General features: G+C 35.1%; 1 long non-coding RNA gene across 3 annotated transcripts in view; it reads left to right on the top strand.

Moving 5' to 3' along the window:
• The window catches only part of LOC118172705, a 95,553-nt gene that overhangs the window by 37,336 nt on the left and 38,452 nt on the right, over positions 1 to 19,765 (top strand). The window lies entirely within an intron of this gene.

Raw genomic sequence — 19,765 nt, 5'->3', positions numbered from 1 at the left:
GTATCTTGTTCTCTCCTTTTACATGTGCAGCAGGAAGGAAATGCTGCCATACTCTCTCTTTCTCTGCTATATCACTGGGCATGCTAGAAATAGAGCAGTGAAGACTCTGTTTCCATTATAAATAGCTTATATGAAATGTTTGTTGTTGTTGTGTATTATATGATCATTTTTCATATTGCACTTCAAGAGTTGAATAGAAGCACTATAAATTCAGGAGAACATATGCTTCAGCACCCCAGATCAGGGGGAGTTGATATAAATGTATAATAGTCCAATTCTGGGGAAGGTCTAGCTTACGGACTATACTTTAAATAATGTGTAAATGCACCAGTCTCCCATGCGGTTCTCAGTTTGTGTTTCAAATCTTGACACAAAATGTGCAGGTGTGAAGAGAAGGGGAAAAATGGTGATGGTGAGGTTGAAGGATGGATCACTTTATGCTCTAAAGTGTTTTCCTTTTGCAATACCAACTCCACATACATCAAAAACAATGAAGACTGTGACTTGAATATGTGGGAAGAAGAAATGTGGAACATACTGGACAGAACTGATGGATAAGAGAAATCAGGAGTGGCTTACTTCAAAATGGGGAACATATAAGTTTCTCTACTAAATGTTGTTTTGTTCATTTGTTTTTCCTTCCATCATCTTTTAATTTATTTGGGGGAGTGTACTTGTTTGTTTCAGTTTTTATAGAGTTTCTTTTTCCAAACATTTTCTTAAATTGTTAGTTAGTGCCTGCACTTTGCCATTATTTTGCAGGGTTTCATTTTTCTGTAGTAATAGCCAGTTGGAAGATACGTGACTTCTGCTTTAAACTAATGGAAATAAGAGACTACAAAATGACAAAAAAAAAAAAAAAAAAAAAAAAAGACAACTAACAATCACTCAATGTCTCCTCAAGTCATGCAGTTATGAAAATAAAATTTCTCCAGAAATATATGAATAATAGGGTTTGAAGCTTTACTGGAAAGTTTTTGGCATTTTTTCATGTTGAAATCTCATTAGTTAACAACTACAAAACTCTACATAGATGTTTAAACGTTAGATATGTAGATAGACTAGATTATTTATCTGGGGAATATGTAGTTCCTCATATAATCCCAGGTATGTATCATATTCAAACTCTTCTGCCACCCATTTCACACTAGATATCATCTTAGATATCAGTTTTGCCCTCTCATTTTCTCCTAAGATCAGGCCCTGAAATTCTGTAGCTTTTCAAGTGGGATTTCAGCTCAATTTGGGGAAAGGGAGAGCAGGCGCCTTAATGTTTTTAGTGTTTGATATGTGCAGTGCACCATGCTGATGGCAACTAATTAATTACCTCTTTTGGAGGTAAGGTGAGGAATGTGATTCATCTGCAATGGACATAGGCCATAAAGGTATGGAGAGAGCTGAATGAAGCTACATGGTGATCCTATGATACAATAGATTAAATTTTCAAGGACTTTTTCTCCAATTCTTTATTCTCCAGTTCTCCAATTCAACTTAAACACGTTCTTAACTTTAATTATTTACTTACATCCTTCCCTATTTAGTAGGCCATGAAATCCTGTATCTGTGAGCAGTAGGTATCTGATTTGCTTCATCTCTGCTTAATAATAATAAAATCACTTCTGAAAGAAAGCCAAGGTAAAATCTTCAGAATTGTTCTACTAGCTATATTTGAAAAAAAATCCTCTTTAATGTTGCTTCATTTTTTTGACCTTCATAGAATTTTTGTGTGCAGCTTAAAAATAGAAGCAATGTGAATTGCATTTTTGTCTTTATCTCAGCGCATCTCTTTGTGGACTTTCCTGAATTCAGCTCCAATTCTTAATCTGGATAGACTGCAACAAAATTAAAAGGAATTCACTGAAAGAGAAGTTTGTCTTTAGTAATAAATTAGCATCTTGTCTTGATATTAGTGGCTGAAGTATTGCAGATAAATTAACACACAATGTTTGAGAGAAAATGAAACTAACTTCCATATTAAGCTGTGTGTTTCTGCAGAAGACTGGGTTATTGCTTTAGTTTCCTGTTAGGAGGCAAAATAGCGAACCAGATGATGAAATTAATTTAATGAAAACCAAATAAAGAAATAGAGTTTTTATTTTTAATCTCTAAAATATCAAAAAAGTTATTAGAAAAGACCGGAAATATATTACTAGTAAGAGTGGTAGTATTGTTCTAACAAGTGGATTGAAATTGGAGTGCTTAGTTATGTCAAGGTATATCCTTAGGTTTTGAAGGCAATTCTCTGTTGGCTTCCTGATATTTGTTTAGTGATATTACCATGTGCTTGAGAAGAGTGACAAACACAAGAGGGATTTTAATATTTGTATGACTTAGGCTTGCTATATGGTGTTTATCTTTTTATTTTAAGCTCAAGATGCTGAAAAAAAAATTCTCTCTGTTGTGATTTGAAGTCCTGCCAGAGCTCAGGCACTGGCAGTAGGCTATTACCTTGTCTTCTTCCAAATGGCTCTTGACATTAATCCATTGCCAAATATGTACAAAAACCTCCTTACAGATAAAACATATCAGGCTACTTGAACAGGGATGCAGATAACACAGCAGCTGAAAATATGAATAAGATATTAGGCAGGCTGAGTTAGTATCCTCAGCTGAGTATTTTGGTTATTCTCTATTTGTTTTGGGGACAACCTGTAATTTGTTACTGCAGCTAATATGAGAGGAGTTGACCAAAGGTGCATGTGGTGATACCATTGAAGTGCAATTTACCTTATGGGGTAAAATATGTGTTACAGATAGCTGGCCAAATTCTCAGGTCAGCGTAAATCAGTATGACTTCACAATCTTTAGTCTAGGTGATCAGTCAAGTGTTTTAGATATTGTTGTAGTTTACCCATCAGTACGTGATAAATTGTGCAATAAGACTTAATTTTTTTTCCTTGCAAAATTAAAAAATCTTCCATAAGTGTAGCATTACTAGCTGTGTCCTAACAGTCATCATCTCTGGCAGCCTCTGCTATTAACTTTAATTAAAAAACAATTGAAGTAACTGTATCTAGGAATTACTAGTCCAAATCCTTTTATGGTATTGTATAACTTTGTATCTGAGGGATCTGTGTACCCTTGGAGGCTGGCCACAGCCTTTGGATGAGCACCTACTGTAATGGTAATAATTCGCTAGTTAATTTATGAATTAGTTGTCATATGCTTTTATTTGTTATCATTTGTAAGAGAGATTTAGACTGTTTCTATCAAAACATTTAATAAGCTTGAGGAAAAAAATCATCAAATATGGCATCACTTTTTTTCATATTTTGAGAGGTAACAATCCTACCTCGAAGAGCATGGTGTTATATGTTAATGAACATATTAAATTCTTTCTAGTTAACAATAATTTATTACATGTCATAATCTATTGCATCCATTAATTTGAAAATTCAGATGTACATACAGTAAAGGGTTTGGATGATTTTACCTAGAGAAAGTAGTACGAGGGTAAGTATTCAACATACTGTCTTTTGCACACAGAAAATTTTTATTTTAAAGTTTCATGATAGTCTACTTGCATGGTCATTGTATAGGCCATTTTTAAGCAGATTTGTAGATGGCCTACCATCTGAAAACAAGGATATAAAAGAAAAGTTATCAAACACCACTTGCTGAAATCAAATTACTGAACATATGGCTAAGAGAGCTCATAAACTACACGTCTGTGCGTATATATATATACATGTATATATACATACATATATCAAACTTTTTTTAAGAATTTTCCTTCAAACAATGTTTATGAAACATGCTGTAATAATTTAGAAGTAACAATAGTTTAAAATCTTCATGAGGAGTTTCAGATTGTTAAACTATTACCTAAATGATTTAATATTTTATAAAGTGAATTGGTTAATGCATGAAGTCATTGTGTTCTCATCTGCAACTTCATTGTTTATGTATACATTTAAGATTTTTTTGGAAAGTCAGAATGCGTACACTTCCAGTGTTAAGGATACTTTAAGCGTATGTATGATTTATATAGTATGAGTTGCTTTGTTTATGAGTTGTACTGAAATGGATTTTCTTTTAAAGGTAAACTTTATCGGTAAAAAAAAATAGTGCTTGCATATTATTCACTGACTACTAAATCCATTACAGCCTTTTGCTTTTACTATCTACTTTACTTTCATACTTTTGTATGGATTACAGGTTAAAATAATACATATGTATGTCATTTTGAAGTTTCAATTCTTTATGCAGTAGTTAGGTTGATTTCTCTAGTTAATTAGTTAAATTATGATAACAAAAGCTTGTTTTCAAAGTTTTTTTCAAATCCTGTGGATAACGAATGCATGAGCTAGAAAACACTTTGGATCTTTTCTTCAAAACTGCTTTTATTGTAACTTTTTTTGCTTTTATTGTAACAAATCAGTAATGAAAATGTAAACAGTAATATAGTCATACTAAAAATACTACATTATCTTCCTTAAGAGTCTAGTGAATTACCTGGAAATGGTTCATTTCCAAATCAACATAAAAACATATTAATGGCAGGTGATTTGGAAATCAAAATAACAACCCTACCTCACGTACAAAATCTTGAACCTCAACCTTAAATCTCTCCAGGGCACAGATGTTTGTCAGAACATACATGTTTAATAACATACAGTAAGGTATGTGTTAAAGGAAAATATATATATATAACATACGCATGCTAAAAAGAGGAGGAAAAAAGCAAGCAAAATATTCATTTTTGCCATATTTTCACACAAATAGGAAGGCAGTTATCTGAATTAAAACTTAGAATTACAGGAAGTACATATTCAATGGTAGTGTCAGTTATATCCATGTGTATCCATAGGCTCCTGTGACTGATTCCTTGTAGACAGCTCCTTTCCCATTCATAATCCATCTCCTCCTAATTGCTTGTCCTGCAACTTATTTGTATGATTTCCATCTGTTTCTGATTCCCTTGGGTTCCCCTCGGTTATCCCAATGACCTGTTTCCCAGTAGCAGCAGTCCTAAAGGGGTGCAAGCAAAGCAAGTTTGGTAGTTCTGTAGTCAAACCTGATTCAAAAAAAAATAAATGTTTTTACGAGTACCAAACATCATGTTTTATGATGACAGTTTGATTTTCAGTGCAGTGGCTAAGTCGAGGCATACTGAGTATGTCATTGTCTACTGAATTATGGATCTAAATCTCAGTCATCTTATTTCATAATATAAGCTAATTCCTACTTAAAACAACAACAAACCTCTTCCTGTTTTATTAAAAATATATATATATAGTTTCATCATCTCTGAAGAGCTGTTCCTTTTCATTGAGTGAAAATAAAATCAGCTTTTCCTCTGAGTTGGGTTGGAAAACAGGCTTTCAACTATGGTACCTTGTCCTGCAGAAGATGTTAGTTTGCATGAGGTCCAGTTGTATTCTGTTCCTCAAGGTAACTGAAATTCCTCAGAGTGGTGAAGTGAACATGGACTTTCAGAAATTTTGTAAGATATCACTGAAAAATAATTTGCAATGTATTTTTTCAATTTTTGATCTAAATGTGCTTTATGAAGATTTATAATCATAAAATCATAATCAGCATTCACAAAAATTCACACAGACGCACTCTGTGATGAGCTTATGGTCTTCTAATTTACCTTCTCCCACACCTCATCATTTTTTTCAGTTCAAAGAGAACTAAATTACAAACAATATCCCCTGTCTACCCTGAAGGGTAGAATTTTTATAGCTGTGGTACAGAAAGTTTTCACTCAGTTAATTTGTCCCTAAGCAACAGAATCCTGCATGTTGAATTCCGTTGCTGCTCAGGAGCAGGATTTCTAATTTACTGATGGCACATCAATAGTACCAATTCCGTAATACAAGTAGAACACAACAGCAACAACAACCAGAGCTATTAAACTTGCCTTTATCATATTCTGTGGCTTTAGGTTTCTTTTTTTAACAGTAAGCTATATTCATGTGCAGACTGTAAATATCATGCATCTTTTTCATATTTACAGTAGTAAAAATGCCCAAATACCAATATTTTTAAAACCCTGGGGCATCATTGCTCATAGCCTACACCTTTGGTTTGTTTGTTTTGATGCATGAGCATCATACTGGACTGCACTGGGAGCAAATTCCCCAGCTTTCTTCTTCCTTATGTGCTTCCATCCCATGGCCCAGCTGCTGCGTGCCTGATTTTTTGATGCAGCTTTGCAAAGGGTTTTGTATTTTGGGGAACCTGTAAATATTTTCAAATTTACCAGTCTAGAAATAGTCAGAAATATCTTCTTCCTTTGATTATGCATGACTCTAACTAGATCTGAGGATGCTCAGAGCTTTTTATGAACAAGCTTTTTGGTTTAGTAGATCACGTTTAGTTTATCTGAGGTATTGGTTGCTATATTGCTGGAAAAATGTTTTTTTTTTTTTTTTTTTTTTTTTTTTTGTTAAACACTGATGCTAGTAACAGCGGAAACATTTAAATAATTGCAGTCGGATGTGACCATTATTAACATGTCTGTTTTGCCATTGTCTTAGAACAGCAATCTGTGTGAAAACTCTTTCTTTACTTTTACAATGTGAACTTGTTTATGGTGAAAAGCATCTATAAAAACCTTTCATATTAGCCAAACTTTGATGAATCCTAGCAAAATTTTTGGTGTGCTTTTTGAATTCTGTGTTTGAATATTCACATTAAAGGGTGTTATTGCTTTGCACACTATAATAGACCAAATAATCTTCACGAGTATGGGCTGTGTTACAAATGAACCTAGCAAGTCTGTTATATAAATGCATAAGTAATTTCTGTGACAAAAACTGTTATTTAAGATTACCAAAGGGAAAAAAAAATATGAGATTGTTTTTACTCTTATATTTCCTCCCTGCTTACTTTGTGTATGTCAGTTGGGTCTTTCTTATCCCATCTTTTGCATAGTTTCATCTTTATCTTCAGATTTAGTTAGAATGCCTGTCTTTTAATAGATTTGTACAGCACTGGACAAGTTGCAAATGACTTAGTAAATAAGTAGTAGGAAAAAAAAGTCTGGAACTATTCAAATAGTTGTGTTCAGTACTCTGTTAGTATGCAACCATGGACTTGTGCTACAAGCAGCTTGCCAAGAGCTAAAGATGATGATCCTTTACTATTTTTTAGGCAAATTTATCATAGAATTCATCTCAAATTATTAGTGAAGCAAGAAAAAGTGTTAAAAAATAAGTAATGAGAAATAGTGTAACATAAACAAAGTTAGAAAACATTAAAATTCTTGAAAGAGAAGAAAAATGTTTTCCTTTGATTTACTACAGAAACATGAACAGATGTGGTAGTCCTAATGGCCTTCTGTAGAACATAAAAACTAAAATGCCTTTTGTTCTGACAGTTTTTAAAGTATTTTGAGTTGCAGTTAGGGATACCGAGGAGTACATGAAAGAAGAACTTCAGCTAGAGGTGGTTTAGAGAACAATTCCAATACAACTATGTGTTGTCTTACATTGTTTATAAAACTTTACTGACTTGATTCATTAATGATTATATCCCATTGTATTCATGGTTATGTTCACTAAAGAAAGAGTTGTGTTCTCTAGCATCAGTGAATGTTTAAACACACAGTATGAGATCGTCCAAGGAGTACGCAATCTAGGATATATTAGGCAGAGCTACACTGAACAGATATATTGCATTAGATAGGGTGAAGAGCATGTTTTGAGTCCCCCCAAAATGTGCCAAGCCTCAACTGGTTTGTCCTATGTCTGTGTGACTCTAGTTACAGGTCTTAACTAAGGACCAACGGAGTGCATAGTGGGAAGGCCAGAGGAAGGAGCTTCCTTAAAGAATATTCAACAGAAATCCTGATGTCTGCAATAATAACAAGAAAGTAAAAGCATGGAATATATAAATGGTTGGTGTTCTGAAGAGGTAGGGTTTCAATGCCTTATTCTTACTTCTTTCTTTGCCTGGAATTTCTGCTATGAAATAGTGCTGATCATTAGCCTTGTTTAAATTATTATTGTCTCAAAATTATCACCTTGTCCGAGTGCAACTGCTAGACCTCTTAATAGGCAACCAATCAGAAAGAGACCACTCTCTTTCTGGATGATGCTAAACTCCTTTCACAGAGCCGACTTCCAGTCTGGAGACTTCTGGTCAGGAAGTAGCCATGCTTTCAGCCATGAATGTATGCTTTTGTGAGCTTTTGCTACCTTTGGTTTGGAAGCTATAGTAGAATGCTCTTTAGCTCAGACACAGTTTATTTTTTAAAAAATAAAATTATGGGGAAAAAAATAATAATTTCTTTCTTTATATTCCAAAGCAAATTCTTTGTCTGCAGTGGTGTCCTAGGAATGTATGCATTTGCTCACAAAATGTAGCCCCGACACCTTTGCCTAGCTAGGTGATGCCTTTGAATGAAACCATACAAAATTGAAACTGAATCTTTTTCAATTTTATTTATTTAACACTGTATGATATCACTGTAGTTGTTCTTTCTATTCCTCTACCACAATAAAGCTGTGGACAATACCCTACAGGAAACTTTTGAATGTACTGAAAGGGGGGTTATTTTTAGAGGACTACAGTTCTTCACTTGGTGGTCTGTAATAGGAAAACACTTTAGAACACAATTCAAATCATATGTTAAATACTGGCTGATGTCAGTCTTGATTCTGGGACAGATAGTTTCTGTTTTTACTGGGAAAATATTATGCTATAAAATATAAATCTGTATTTGTTATAATTCTTCTGCTAAACATAATGGTAAATGTATCCCTATAGAAATTCAGCAATAGGCATGTAGCTGTGTCTGAGAAGAGACAAGCAAGTCCTGCATGTCCTCATGCAAATACACAATCCTTCTCCCCAGGTTCTTACCTGACTGGATGCAACGGAGAAACATAGGACAGCCACCTATCCAAAATAAGAGCTTCTCTAGAGGTGTGTGGCATAGTTTCATCACAGTGTTAATGTGGTTGTATCAGCTTTGGAGATGAAGTGGAGAACAAAAGATAAATACCAGAGAGACAGTGACTTGAAACCCAGAACTTGACATTAAGGGAAGCAATGCAAATTGATTTTGTAAATCCTCCAAGTATAGAATTGCCATCGTTTAGGCTACGTATTGTGAAAACAGTAGTTTGATCCTGGTTCTTAAAAAAACAATTCTAATCAATTTTTAGTGCATTGCTCATGAACTTTGAGGAAGTGCATATTGCTTCCTGCTGGAGAGATAGCAAGCTAGCAGGACTGTCTCATGCACCTGGTCATTTCAGGAGTTGTCCGTCCTCTTGAGAAAAAGACACATGGAATAGATATGGGCTGCTGTGACCACTAAAATAACATTTTTTCTGTAACTTATTATAGACTGTGTAATTCATATGCTCTCTCAATCCAGTAAAATATAATTTTCACCAAGTTAAGGTGGTTTGTGTTCTCACAACATAAAAAATTTGGATAATTAAATTGGTTATGTAACAAATCAAAACCACCATATTTCCTTAATTTTATAGATTGGTTATAGTATTTTACTGAGGCATCACAGTCTACAAAAATATAAGTTGCTTATATAAGTTGCTTCTTTCAGAGGAGTTTTTCTTTTACTATAAAATATGCATACTTATACAAACACATATATAGTATCTATTCAGAAGAAGGGCTACCTAATAAAATAACTATATTTCTGGCTTTTATTTCATTACCAACATTTTATATACAGTATTCTAGTGTTATGACTGTAAACAGCACATTAATTTAGCCAAGCAAAGGCAATATATTTATTTTTAATCTCTCTCTATATTGTACCTTTTGTTCATGCGCTAATGTATTATTATATATCTGATTCATACTTATCAGGCACTTATAATAACTGACGTGTTCCCACAAATAGGGAATTTGTAGAAATAATGATGCTTTAAAGTATTATAAGAACAATATTTCTCTTTGTTTCATTGCAAAATGGCAACACACATCCACAGTTACTAATCTGATTTCCAGATTTAGTCAGTGAGGGACAGTGTGTTATGGATTTGGGATGAGCTTTGTGGTACTGTGAGATTATGGATTTGAATGACGTCCATTTCTATGAAAAAGATTATATCTCTTGATAGGGGGTATAATCCAGTGTTTTAAATAAGCAGTTAATAAAACATGCTTCTACTGCTCAAAGAAGATAGTGCATGGTATTCTTAGCAGCTCACAGTTTCTGATAATAATTTAAATGAAATCAATAAAAAATAGGTATATTTTGGGCTGCTTTTTTACACCACCTGTATGTTCTGTCTTATATCATCTTGTCATGCATGATTCCAGTGTGAGTTTTTTCTGTGCCACCTACAGCATCCACTCTCCTGCTTCTCTTTAGATGCAAGTGATTAAGTGATGTGCAAAGTAATGCAACATTGTGCACTGGATTTTTTTTTAATTATTGCTTACATGAGTGATAGAAGATAGGAAGTAGATTGAGGTGTGAAAATATGACAGGTTGCTTTTCTTTAATTGATTGTAGAGAAAGGTGGAATGGAGCACAGGAAACTGAACTTGAGGGAACTTTGGATCTAGAGTATTTCATTGTACTGCATAACACTCTAGTTTAAGGGCTAGACCATATAATTTAATGTCCATTGCTGTTTTGGAATGAAAAATAATGACCTTACAAAAACTTACTAACGACAGTAAGAAAAAGGGTGTTTTCCAAAAACATGTTCTCTTTAGTGGTCTTGTACTTTGTCAGAGTACCTATAATTGAAATTGTAGTAGTAAGTATTAAAAATATACTGAAGCTATTCCAGTTGATGCCTTTATTGTCCTGAATTTTACTAAATCAAATACACGAATATTTAATATTCCTAAATGTTTCCACAAAGCCTATAGCCACTTTCAGGGTAAAATTGAATTGCCTCTGGCTCACACTAAAGAAGAGGTTCCTTTTGAAACAGCTATTCTTAGAAAACAGGGCTATAGAGCACTGAGCAATAGAATCGCTATGCATAATGTTAGGGCAATTTCTTTTTGCCTTTAGGTGATTTGACTAGCTGACATTTCAGCACAAGGATCCTTCAGTGCAGTATAGAGAATCTGATGTGACAGTGTCTCTGAATCAACCACTGAACTTAAAATATTCATTATATATACAACATACGGAATAGTCTCTCATGTAATCAGAGAGTTTTCTCTCTTTTTTCCATATGTAGTTGTCTCTTCTGCTTCTTCTTTTCATTTTCACTGAAGCGTGCTTAAATGATCACACTTCAACCCCCTTTCCACTCTGCAGGACAATGCCTCATGCATTGCCATTTCTGGTTCCCCACCTCTTGTGTTTTGGTCAGAGTGCTTCTCATGCCAGTTGAGGGAATATTTTAAGTGCAGAAGAGCTAGCAGCTCTCTGCTTCTGAGAGGGCAATAGAAGGAAATGTCAAAGTCTGTCCTCATCAGTTTGGATTAAAGCTGGATGGAGTATTTGGCAAATGCATTAAAGGCAAGGCAGAGTCGTGGTGGAAAGCTGCAGTTTGAACAGTCAAATTGGCAAAGGAATTAGAAAATAAGTTTTTATGAATAAAAGGATTAGGTACCCTTAATTATATAGCTTTATTGGCGTCACATTAAAATAACTTAATCTAATGTTCTTGAAAACTGAGACTGAAAGGAAGAATTTCGAGGGTGTTTAGTGGCAAAAATTCTGTTGCAATGAATGGGGCAGAGACAGGTCAGTTACCTGCAATAACTTGCCCTATTGCTGCCTTGAGCACACACTTTGTAACTTCCAAGTTCCTTCATGGTTTCTAGTAAAAGCTGCATGGGCTCGTCGGTTCTCTTAGAGCAAATAATGTTTTTTCTTGACTGGTGGAGGGCTGAAAAAAGGCAAGCCGGCAAAAGTTACTCAAACACATCGACTTTGTCCGTTGTGCTTTGAAGTTTTTTACTCTGAGCACCATTGCAGTGTCTAGGTGAGAAGGGGCCCTTCAGTGAATGGATATTGTCTCCTTGGTCTCATCTGTGGAAAAACAATGGGTGTGCAGGGTCAGCTACACCAAAGCAAGTGTGGTAGTGGCTTCAAGTGACAGTCTCTGTAGGAGAACATACAGCACCGCAACCTCCGAGTCAGCACCAAATGGGTCACTGATTCGCTTTGATTGCAGTGTTACTCATTTCCTGTCTTAAATAATTTATAGCTTATTTATGTGTTGCACTGTAATAAAGTCATAGCTTTTTGATCTCTAAGGTGGGTGTTGCTGCCTTTTGTAAAAGCAGAAAATCGGAAACTCGTAAATCATTATTATCCTTAACAATCCTTTACTGTACAGATGTCTCAAAATAAACCAGGGGGACAGGACATTCTGTAAATTTAATGGTATATCACTTAAAACATCATATAATTACAAGGTGTTTGTTGGAATAAAAATTATACCTTTGCAGGTTAAGTAAAGAATCACTAATAAAACTGTAACAGACATACATTATACAGCATGGGGTTCATAATGAATAATTGCTAGGTTATTAGTGCTTAACAGATTAAGGGTACTTCCATTTATTACCATGCTCTGCTAAGGATGAGCGTTAATTTTTTTTCAAAGCAAATTCACTGGAAACAGACAGTTTAAAATTTATGCTTGTAATGATTGCTACATGGTCCATTAAGACCACCTCTAAGTGAGCTTAATTTGTAGCAGATAAATGTACATGTCTACATATTTTTCAACGTAGTTTATGGTGCATCCTGCACAGCTGTGCCCAACTGATTAAATCCTCACAAAATTTAAATAGGAAAGCCATTACATAGACAGTATTATATCCATTTATCATACACACATTTTCAATTTAACTCTCTAAGCCTTTGTGCAGGATATTTTCACTGATTCATTAAATATGTATAGTAAGGCTATTTTCTCTGGTTTGTTTTGCCCTTTTGTTTTCTGGGTTTGTTTGGTTCCTCCTTCTCAGTTCTGTCATTCAGTAATTAAGAACTTCAGCAAACTGAACATCTACAACAATTACCTCAGTAGTGATTCTCGATATGACAGTCACAAAATGCCAGAGATTCTGGACCCCAGATTTGTACTGGACAGATAAACATGTGGCAGATGCTAAGGCAAGTTGGGATTGCAGATTTTTCTTGCATTTCTTGAACGTTTCCTATTGGTTAACTCTTAGCATCTCCTAATTTTGTTAAAATGCTTCCTAGGATCCCAGTCTGAACTGCCAGGCTTTATCTTTGCTTTATATGAGACTCAAAACACCTAAATCATAGTTCTAGATTCTAGAAATAGGATTAGAAGCATTCATCCAATTTTAGAGATCAAATTTAGCTGCTCTGAATTATTATCTGAAATCCCTTCTATCTTCATTGACTGTACTGTAAATTTAAGCTCTCAACTTCACATGCCCTGAGCCACATATAAAATCGATGAGATATATATATATTTTTCCTCAGATAAGAAACACATTTTCACCTTAAACTTTTTTTTCAGGGTACTCCTGACTCCTCTGCCTTTAAACACTTGGAGAACCACGTTTGCTATGATATAGAAAAGGAATATTGGAATAAGATTTGTAAATGTGATATTGTAGATGGGCTTACTATCTTAGATTACACAAAATGTGTAGAAACAGAGATAAATTGTACAAAAAAATCTGTATGGACGTGCATTTCAGTTCCAGCAGCACACAAAAACAAAGCTAGCTGAACGGGATAGTTCTTGAACAACCTGTAGCTGAGGTCACAGTTTTTAAAGGCATCTGTGAGAATCTGAACGTCAGAACCTGTGTCTCAGTTCATTCAGAGACATCTGTTTCAGCGTTCATTTTCCTAGGGATTGTTGCCAGTAGGAATCAGTTGTGACTAGTAAAGTGCTGGCTCTAGGGTCTTGCCAGTTGGTGGCTTCTTCAGAGTGTGAAAACAACAAGTTTCTGTCATCACAGGTGTGAAAATAATATTGCAAGTGCATATGATATTATTTCTAGATTTCAGGGAGAGAATATTTCAATGGATGAACTACAAGTAATGAGTCGCAGGTAAAGTCTAAAGCTATGTTATTATAAACCTACTGTTTTACTTCCAGAAGTGTGAAAACTTCACTAGTAGCTATCTAGTACTCAGTGATGTTTTCTCATGGAAACAGGGCAGTGTCTTTTTCAGCTATTCGCAAGTTTTTGGAGACTTGCTCGTGATATCAAGAGGTGGTTGGCTCTGGGATTCTAGTCTATATATAGCCACCTACTTCATCTATATAAAAGCAATGTTTGTGCTTGTGATGAAACTGTTCTTTTTGTGTGTAGTGGATAAACATTTTAACAGAAGTGTTTATTTAAAAAGGCATAACAGTGCAAATGCATGAACCTGAGGAGGTTTATGTCACAATCTGTTATCCTGAAACCTTACCAAGACAAACTTACTTCAGGGGAGTCTGTTTTATTTTCCTACTGGCAGCAAAATGATTAGTCGTAAAATAATCTTATAGAGAGCTGGTTGCTGATTTAAAGACTATTCCCTTTAACATATTTTCTGAGGATTTTTTCCTTGCATACTTTAATTTTAGAGGAATAGTTAATGTATTCATTATTATTGTTAAATAATAATTTCATTTTAAATAACAAATTTGGCTAATTATAAGTATTAAGGAATCTATGAGATCTTCAGTTTGATGTTGACTTTTCTTGCAATGAATAGATGTATGAAAAAGACTCTTAAAGTATCTATCAGAAAATAGAAGACTAATAATTTCTGAAATATTTCAAGAGCAACAGACGAGTAATTGGTAACTGGATTACTAGAAAGACAATGGCCCTTAATCTACTGAAGATTTAGAAAGTGATAAAATTTGGGGTCCAAATTTTACCAGGTAACTAAACAATCCATTTCGTGGGTGCTTGGCTGAACTCTAGCCCGGATTCCATCTTACCTCAACCTTCATAATTTAAATAAATTTTTCAAAGCAGGGCCAATTCAGAAGGCAGTTTAAGGAGAAACTGTTGCCCCAGCAGTCAGAGGTAGCTAAAGCTGAGCTGAAAAATTTCAAGCAAAGTCAGTGAAAAAAATAAAATCTCTATATAACTTAAATATAGGAAATACATTCTGATGAGAGACACGTGCAGTCAACAGTAGCTCTTATTTTGTTTTCAGTTGAGATGTTTGTTATCGTCAAAATTCTAGCAAATTAAAATATGTTCATGACAGAAGCTGACCTTTATGAAAATACATTTTGCCCTCAGATGAAGGAGGTTTGATTATCAAATAGTTACCACTGCACACATACAATACCTGGCTTGGAAAGTAGAAGCCATTAAGTTTAATTCAATTTTGTTTTGTTTCAATTGAATTTACTGCAAGTTGGAAGGTATCTTCGCAATTTAACTAAAAAATGACTCTTTAAACAATAGAAATATATAGCACCACTGCTGCAGAGATATTTTGTGAAGCTCTGAGTAAGACTATTCACGGTTTTACTCCCTGTGCTGTACCTTGTAGTGTTTGATAATATCTGTGGTTTACATCTTAATGCATTAACTGTCAGTGTTATGTTCTCTTTGTGTTCCCCTATGTGTCATATGATTGACTTCTGATTTTGTTCTACTTTTTTGTTCCTTTCAAAATGTGTATGTATATATATTTAGCCATAACTAATTATGTTATATTCCAAAACATTTCAAGCACTGCTTAAATATGGAGGAAATGTTTTCAAGTTCAAGTAACCCTGTGGTGTGATATTAAACAGATTTAACACAAACTTAATACAAACATAAAAAGAACTTTCTCTAAATTTAAGAATTTAAATCTTTTTAGAAAGTGTATTATTCTTTTTTAGGTTTATAACAGCCACCATCTTTTCTACGTTTCCCAGCTGTTCATTTCTGTTTGCTTCCAAATCCTCCTTTAGAATTTTTTTTTTTTTTTATGAAACATTATTTTATGATTGCCTGATTGCCTCTCCTTTAATTCTTTCCCTTCTGAATCATTCTCTCCTGAACTGTATGTAGCTGGAAGGGTTGATGAGCTTCTATGAGTGGATACCTCAGTGTTATTTTTTTGGAGCTCTGCACCATTGCGCACTTCCTGTTTTGCAGCCAGCTTTGGCTGTGTGTAAAAAGCGCAACCCAGAAAGCACTTTAGCTGTGCAGTGTGCATGTAAGCACAGGGCATGAACAGTAAGTGACCGCACTGGTGATCAGTAACATCCCACGTGTTGTGCAGAGGCATGTCCAACTCCGAACAATTTTGTGATTTTACCATGCTCTGGAGTATAAGCTTCTCTGTTCTTAAGAGTTCTTGGGTCTGAAGTACATGGCCCAAGTCCATGGGGGAAAAAGGGGTGGGGGGGAGGATAGGGGAAGAAACAAAGAAAGCAGTAGGGAGGAGAATAAAAAGCTGGATGAGTGGAAGTATAAGAAGCTTATAGGTCCTAATCTTGTAAATTCCTCAGATTTGGGGAAAAAAAAATAAAATAAAATACAACGTTGTAATTTAGGCCTGGTTCCAGTAGCATCCTTTGAACTTACCAGCTTCCATTTCTTTATTTTCGGTGTCTGTGTTTACTATGTGCCATGGAAGGTTGTGCACTTGTACACTGGTACTTATAAACCCCCAACAGCCTCTGGGTAACCAGCCAGCTGCTGGGTATTCTGAGTAACTTGATCAGTGCAATGAAGCAATGCAGAGGAGCTGGCATTGGCTGTTTTAGTGGTGCAGCCATGGCCGGATACATTCTCTGACCCAAAAATGTTCTCTGCTGAAGTCCCTTGTGGCCAGTGTCATCTTCTAAAAGATTGCTCAGGAGAAGCATATTCTTACCAAGGTCCCTTTGGCAACATGAGTGATTTTTTTCTGCTATATTCTGTGGCTTATCATTTGAATCATTCTTTAAGGATATGCTCTGGGCTGAAATCCTATTTGCACTATTAACTTTTATTCTGTAATAAGTCATTTAAGAACATCAGATTGTCTCTAAATAGGCTTTTTATTAATGTTTTGATCAAAAATAATAAATTATGTTCATGTTAAAACAGACTTTTGTAGCTTCTGCAATGTAACCTTGAAATTTCAAAACTCTTTTTAAGACCTTGCAAAGCCTTCCTGATAGATTGAGGAGTTTATTGTTTTGTCGAAGAATAAACTCAAAGGAGCTGCTGATTTTTTTTTTCTTCAAGCACTGATGTCTTAACTCTACTTACACTCCAGATTTGAGTTGTATATAAATATCTAATAAATATATAGTGTCTATAGCTATATTTATATATATGGGGAATATGAATAGCTCACAAAATCAAATTAGATTTTTCATTAAATTCTTCCTGGTTAGTTTCAGTTATCTGATTTTAATTCCATTGTTTTCTCTGATTAATTTTGCAGTATAAGTATTGAAGTCAAAATGTAGTTTGTATGAATTTCATTTTGACTTGGGAGGTCACTGATACTACTTAGGCCCTTGGTCTGTGGGTGCATGGGCTGTCTGGTTTTGGTTCCTCTCTCTAGTTTCCCACTTGTGAAATGAGAATAATTAATAGCCACAGAGCCAAGATCCATTTCCATTTTCATTTACAATAATGGAAAGCTTTATATTGGAGCATTAGAGCACTCTTCCCTAGGAATGTTTTGAAGCTAAACTAGATGGCTTCTGCACCTTACTTTACTTCTCTCTTTTTCAACTAACTTTGTATCATAAAAATTGTTTTAGACTTACTCCATTGTACATCGTTTGCTAATTCTCTACAAGAATTTCAACGGCAAGGTGGAGAAGGGACACTTTTTTTTTTTTTTTTTTTTTACTTACAAATTACAGTTGTCATATGAAGTTTGTATCTGGGCTAAGAGATGGTAGGCATGGACAAATACAAAAGCTTACTTCATGTTTGAAATAATAGATCGAGACAAAAAAGTCCTTTACATTATGTTTTTAATTACTCATTAGAGTCCAGTTTGTGCCAAATTGCAGTATATGTGGGATTTTGTAGACAGGAAGAGAACCTGGTGAAGCAAACTGAGTAGTATTTATAGGCTTCATATACTTCACATGATATACCTTCAGAGGTTCTTAAATGGTTGGGCAACATACAGACAATTTTGTTTGCAAAGTCTCAGCCAAACAACTGTAACACCCAAACAGAATTGTTCCTGGGGTGTTGATTTTAGAGAGGTTTAGCCAGGGAACCAGTTTCCTTGCAGCTAGCAACTTAACCATACAACTTACTTTCTCCAAAGACAGATCAGTGTTCATTGTCCACCAAAATAAATTAATATGCATCTGTTTTCTTGGGTGACTCTTTGTACCCCAGAAAAGTGTCCTGCTCCCATACGTGACTGAAAGTCAGTTCAGTGGGAATTACACAAACATAACCGAGAGAAAAGGCATATTTCTGTGTGCCTGAATAAGAGCTGAGAAGACTGTGGCTTTCTCATTCTGCTGCCCAGTGTAGCACACCCTTTGTTCTGCGTGAGACTGTGAGGGTGGAGAGCCTGAATACATGCTGTCATCAGTATTTCTGCTGCCTCTAGACCTATTTATGGCTTATGTTCTTGTGTTCTCATGTGTTTGTTCTTCTGTGTTATTAGAGAAAATGTGTAGGGCTTTCATACATACTGAATCAGGATTTCCAAGAATAAAGGAGAAACTGTAATCTGACTCCTTAAAATGCTCTTGAGTTTCAGCTTTCATCTAGAAGATGCAACATTTTGGTCCAGACTGGAAAGATAAATGCAGGCCTGTATGCAGGTCAGATGGCACCCAAGGTAGCAAAAAGCTGATGAGAACACCAAAATCCTGTGAGAGTAGTTCAAATGAAATTGTGCTGGCATATGTGAACTTGAAAGTTAGTCCAAGGACAGCATCAGTTCTTCAGCTCAATGTTAGTGTAATTCAGACAAAAATCAAAATACATCAAAATTAAGGCTGGACCAGATGATCTTAGAGGTCTTTCCAACCTAAATGATTCTATGATGCTATGAAAATTAATTACCTATGGAATTGTGTGAGGAGGAGACATTTTTCTCAATTTACTTTTGTCTAGGTATTTGCAAAGCATTTCTAACCTTGCTACCAAACTCAAATTTGGCTTGTAATAACATCTCTTTGAGTAGTCATGTCATCCCACTGAAATATATCTCCTAACTCAAAGCATAACTCTGTGTTTCTGCTGTTGTAGCCAGTATATTGCTATGAAAACCGTCAGTAAGTACTTACCCGGCATTACTGAAGGATTTGACCTTCTGCAAAGTCCAAGTGACATTACTGAGTTCTCTTTTAATACTGTTTTTGTTATCCCTGCCCTTGTAAGTCCTCTCTTCCAAATGTTTTAGCGTATTGGTTTATATGCTATTTTCATTGCAATTATGGCTAGAGCAGGAATGTTTTGTTACCTTTTTAACACATTGTCACCATGCATCATTTTAAAATCCTCATTGCTCCTTATTAGAGGTTATTTAAGCTCTCCGCTCTAACTGGATAATGAAGCATCCTTAGGACACAAACTAGCAAAAGCTTTTTTTGAAGATTTTGTTGCATTGGTGACAGTCTGGCACTTTGTTTGGGATTTTGTTTAGTTGTTTGTTTGTGTCATTACTTAGGTTAGTAAAATTTAATAGAAATGTACATAAATGTCAGACAACTGGCACAGCCTCTACAGCTATGACTGGCCAAAATATGCAAGGTCTATGCATGCTCCACCTAACCCCCGCAGTATGGTGCCACCTTCTTGTTTCTTGTTTACTTCCAGTGATGATATAGAATAGGGAACAGTGTGTGAGCTGAATAACTTTGTGTCAGGAAAATCTCAGGATCCTTAAAAAAAAACAAGACAGAGTGAGGCAGGTGAGAGTTATTGATGTGGCCCTGAGATA

This window comes from Oxyura jamaicensis, chromosome 11 (genome assembly GCF_011077185.1).
Source record: "Oxyura jamaicensis isolate SHBP4307 breed ruddy duck chromosome 11, BPBGC_Ojam_1.0, whole genome shotgun sequence".
Lineage (NCBI taxonomy): Eukaryota > Metazoa > Chordata > Aves > Anseriformes > Anatidae > Oxyura > Oxyura jamaicensis.
Note: the sequence above shows the minus strand (reverse complement) of the source record. Positions and strands in the feature narration are given on the sequence as shown.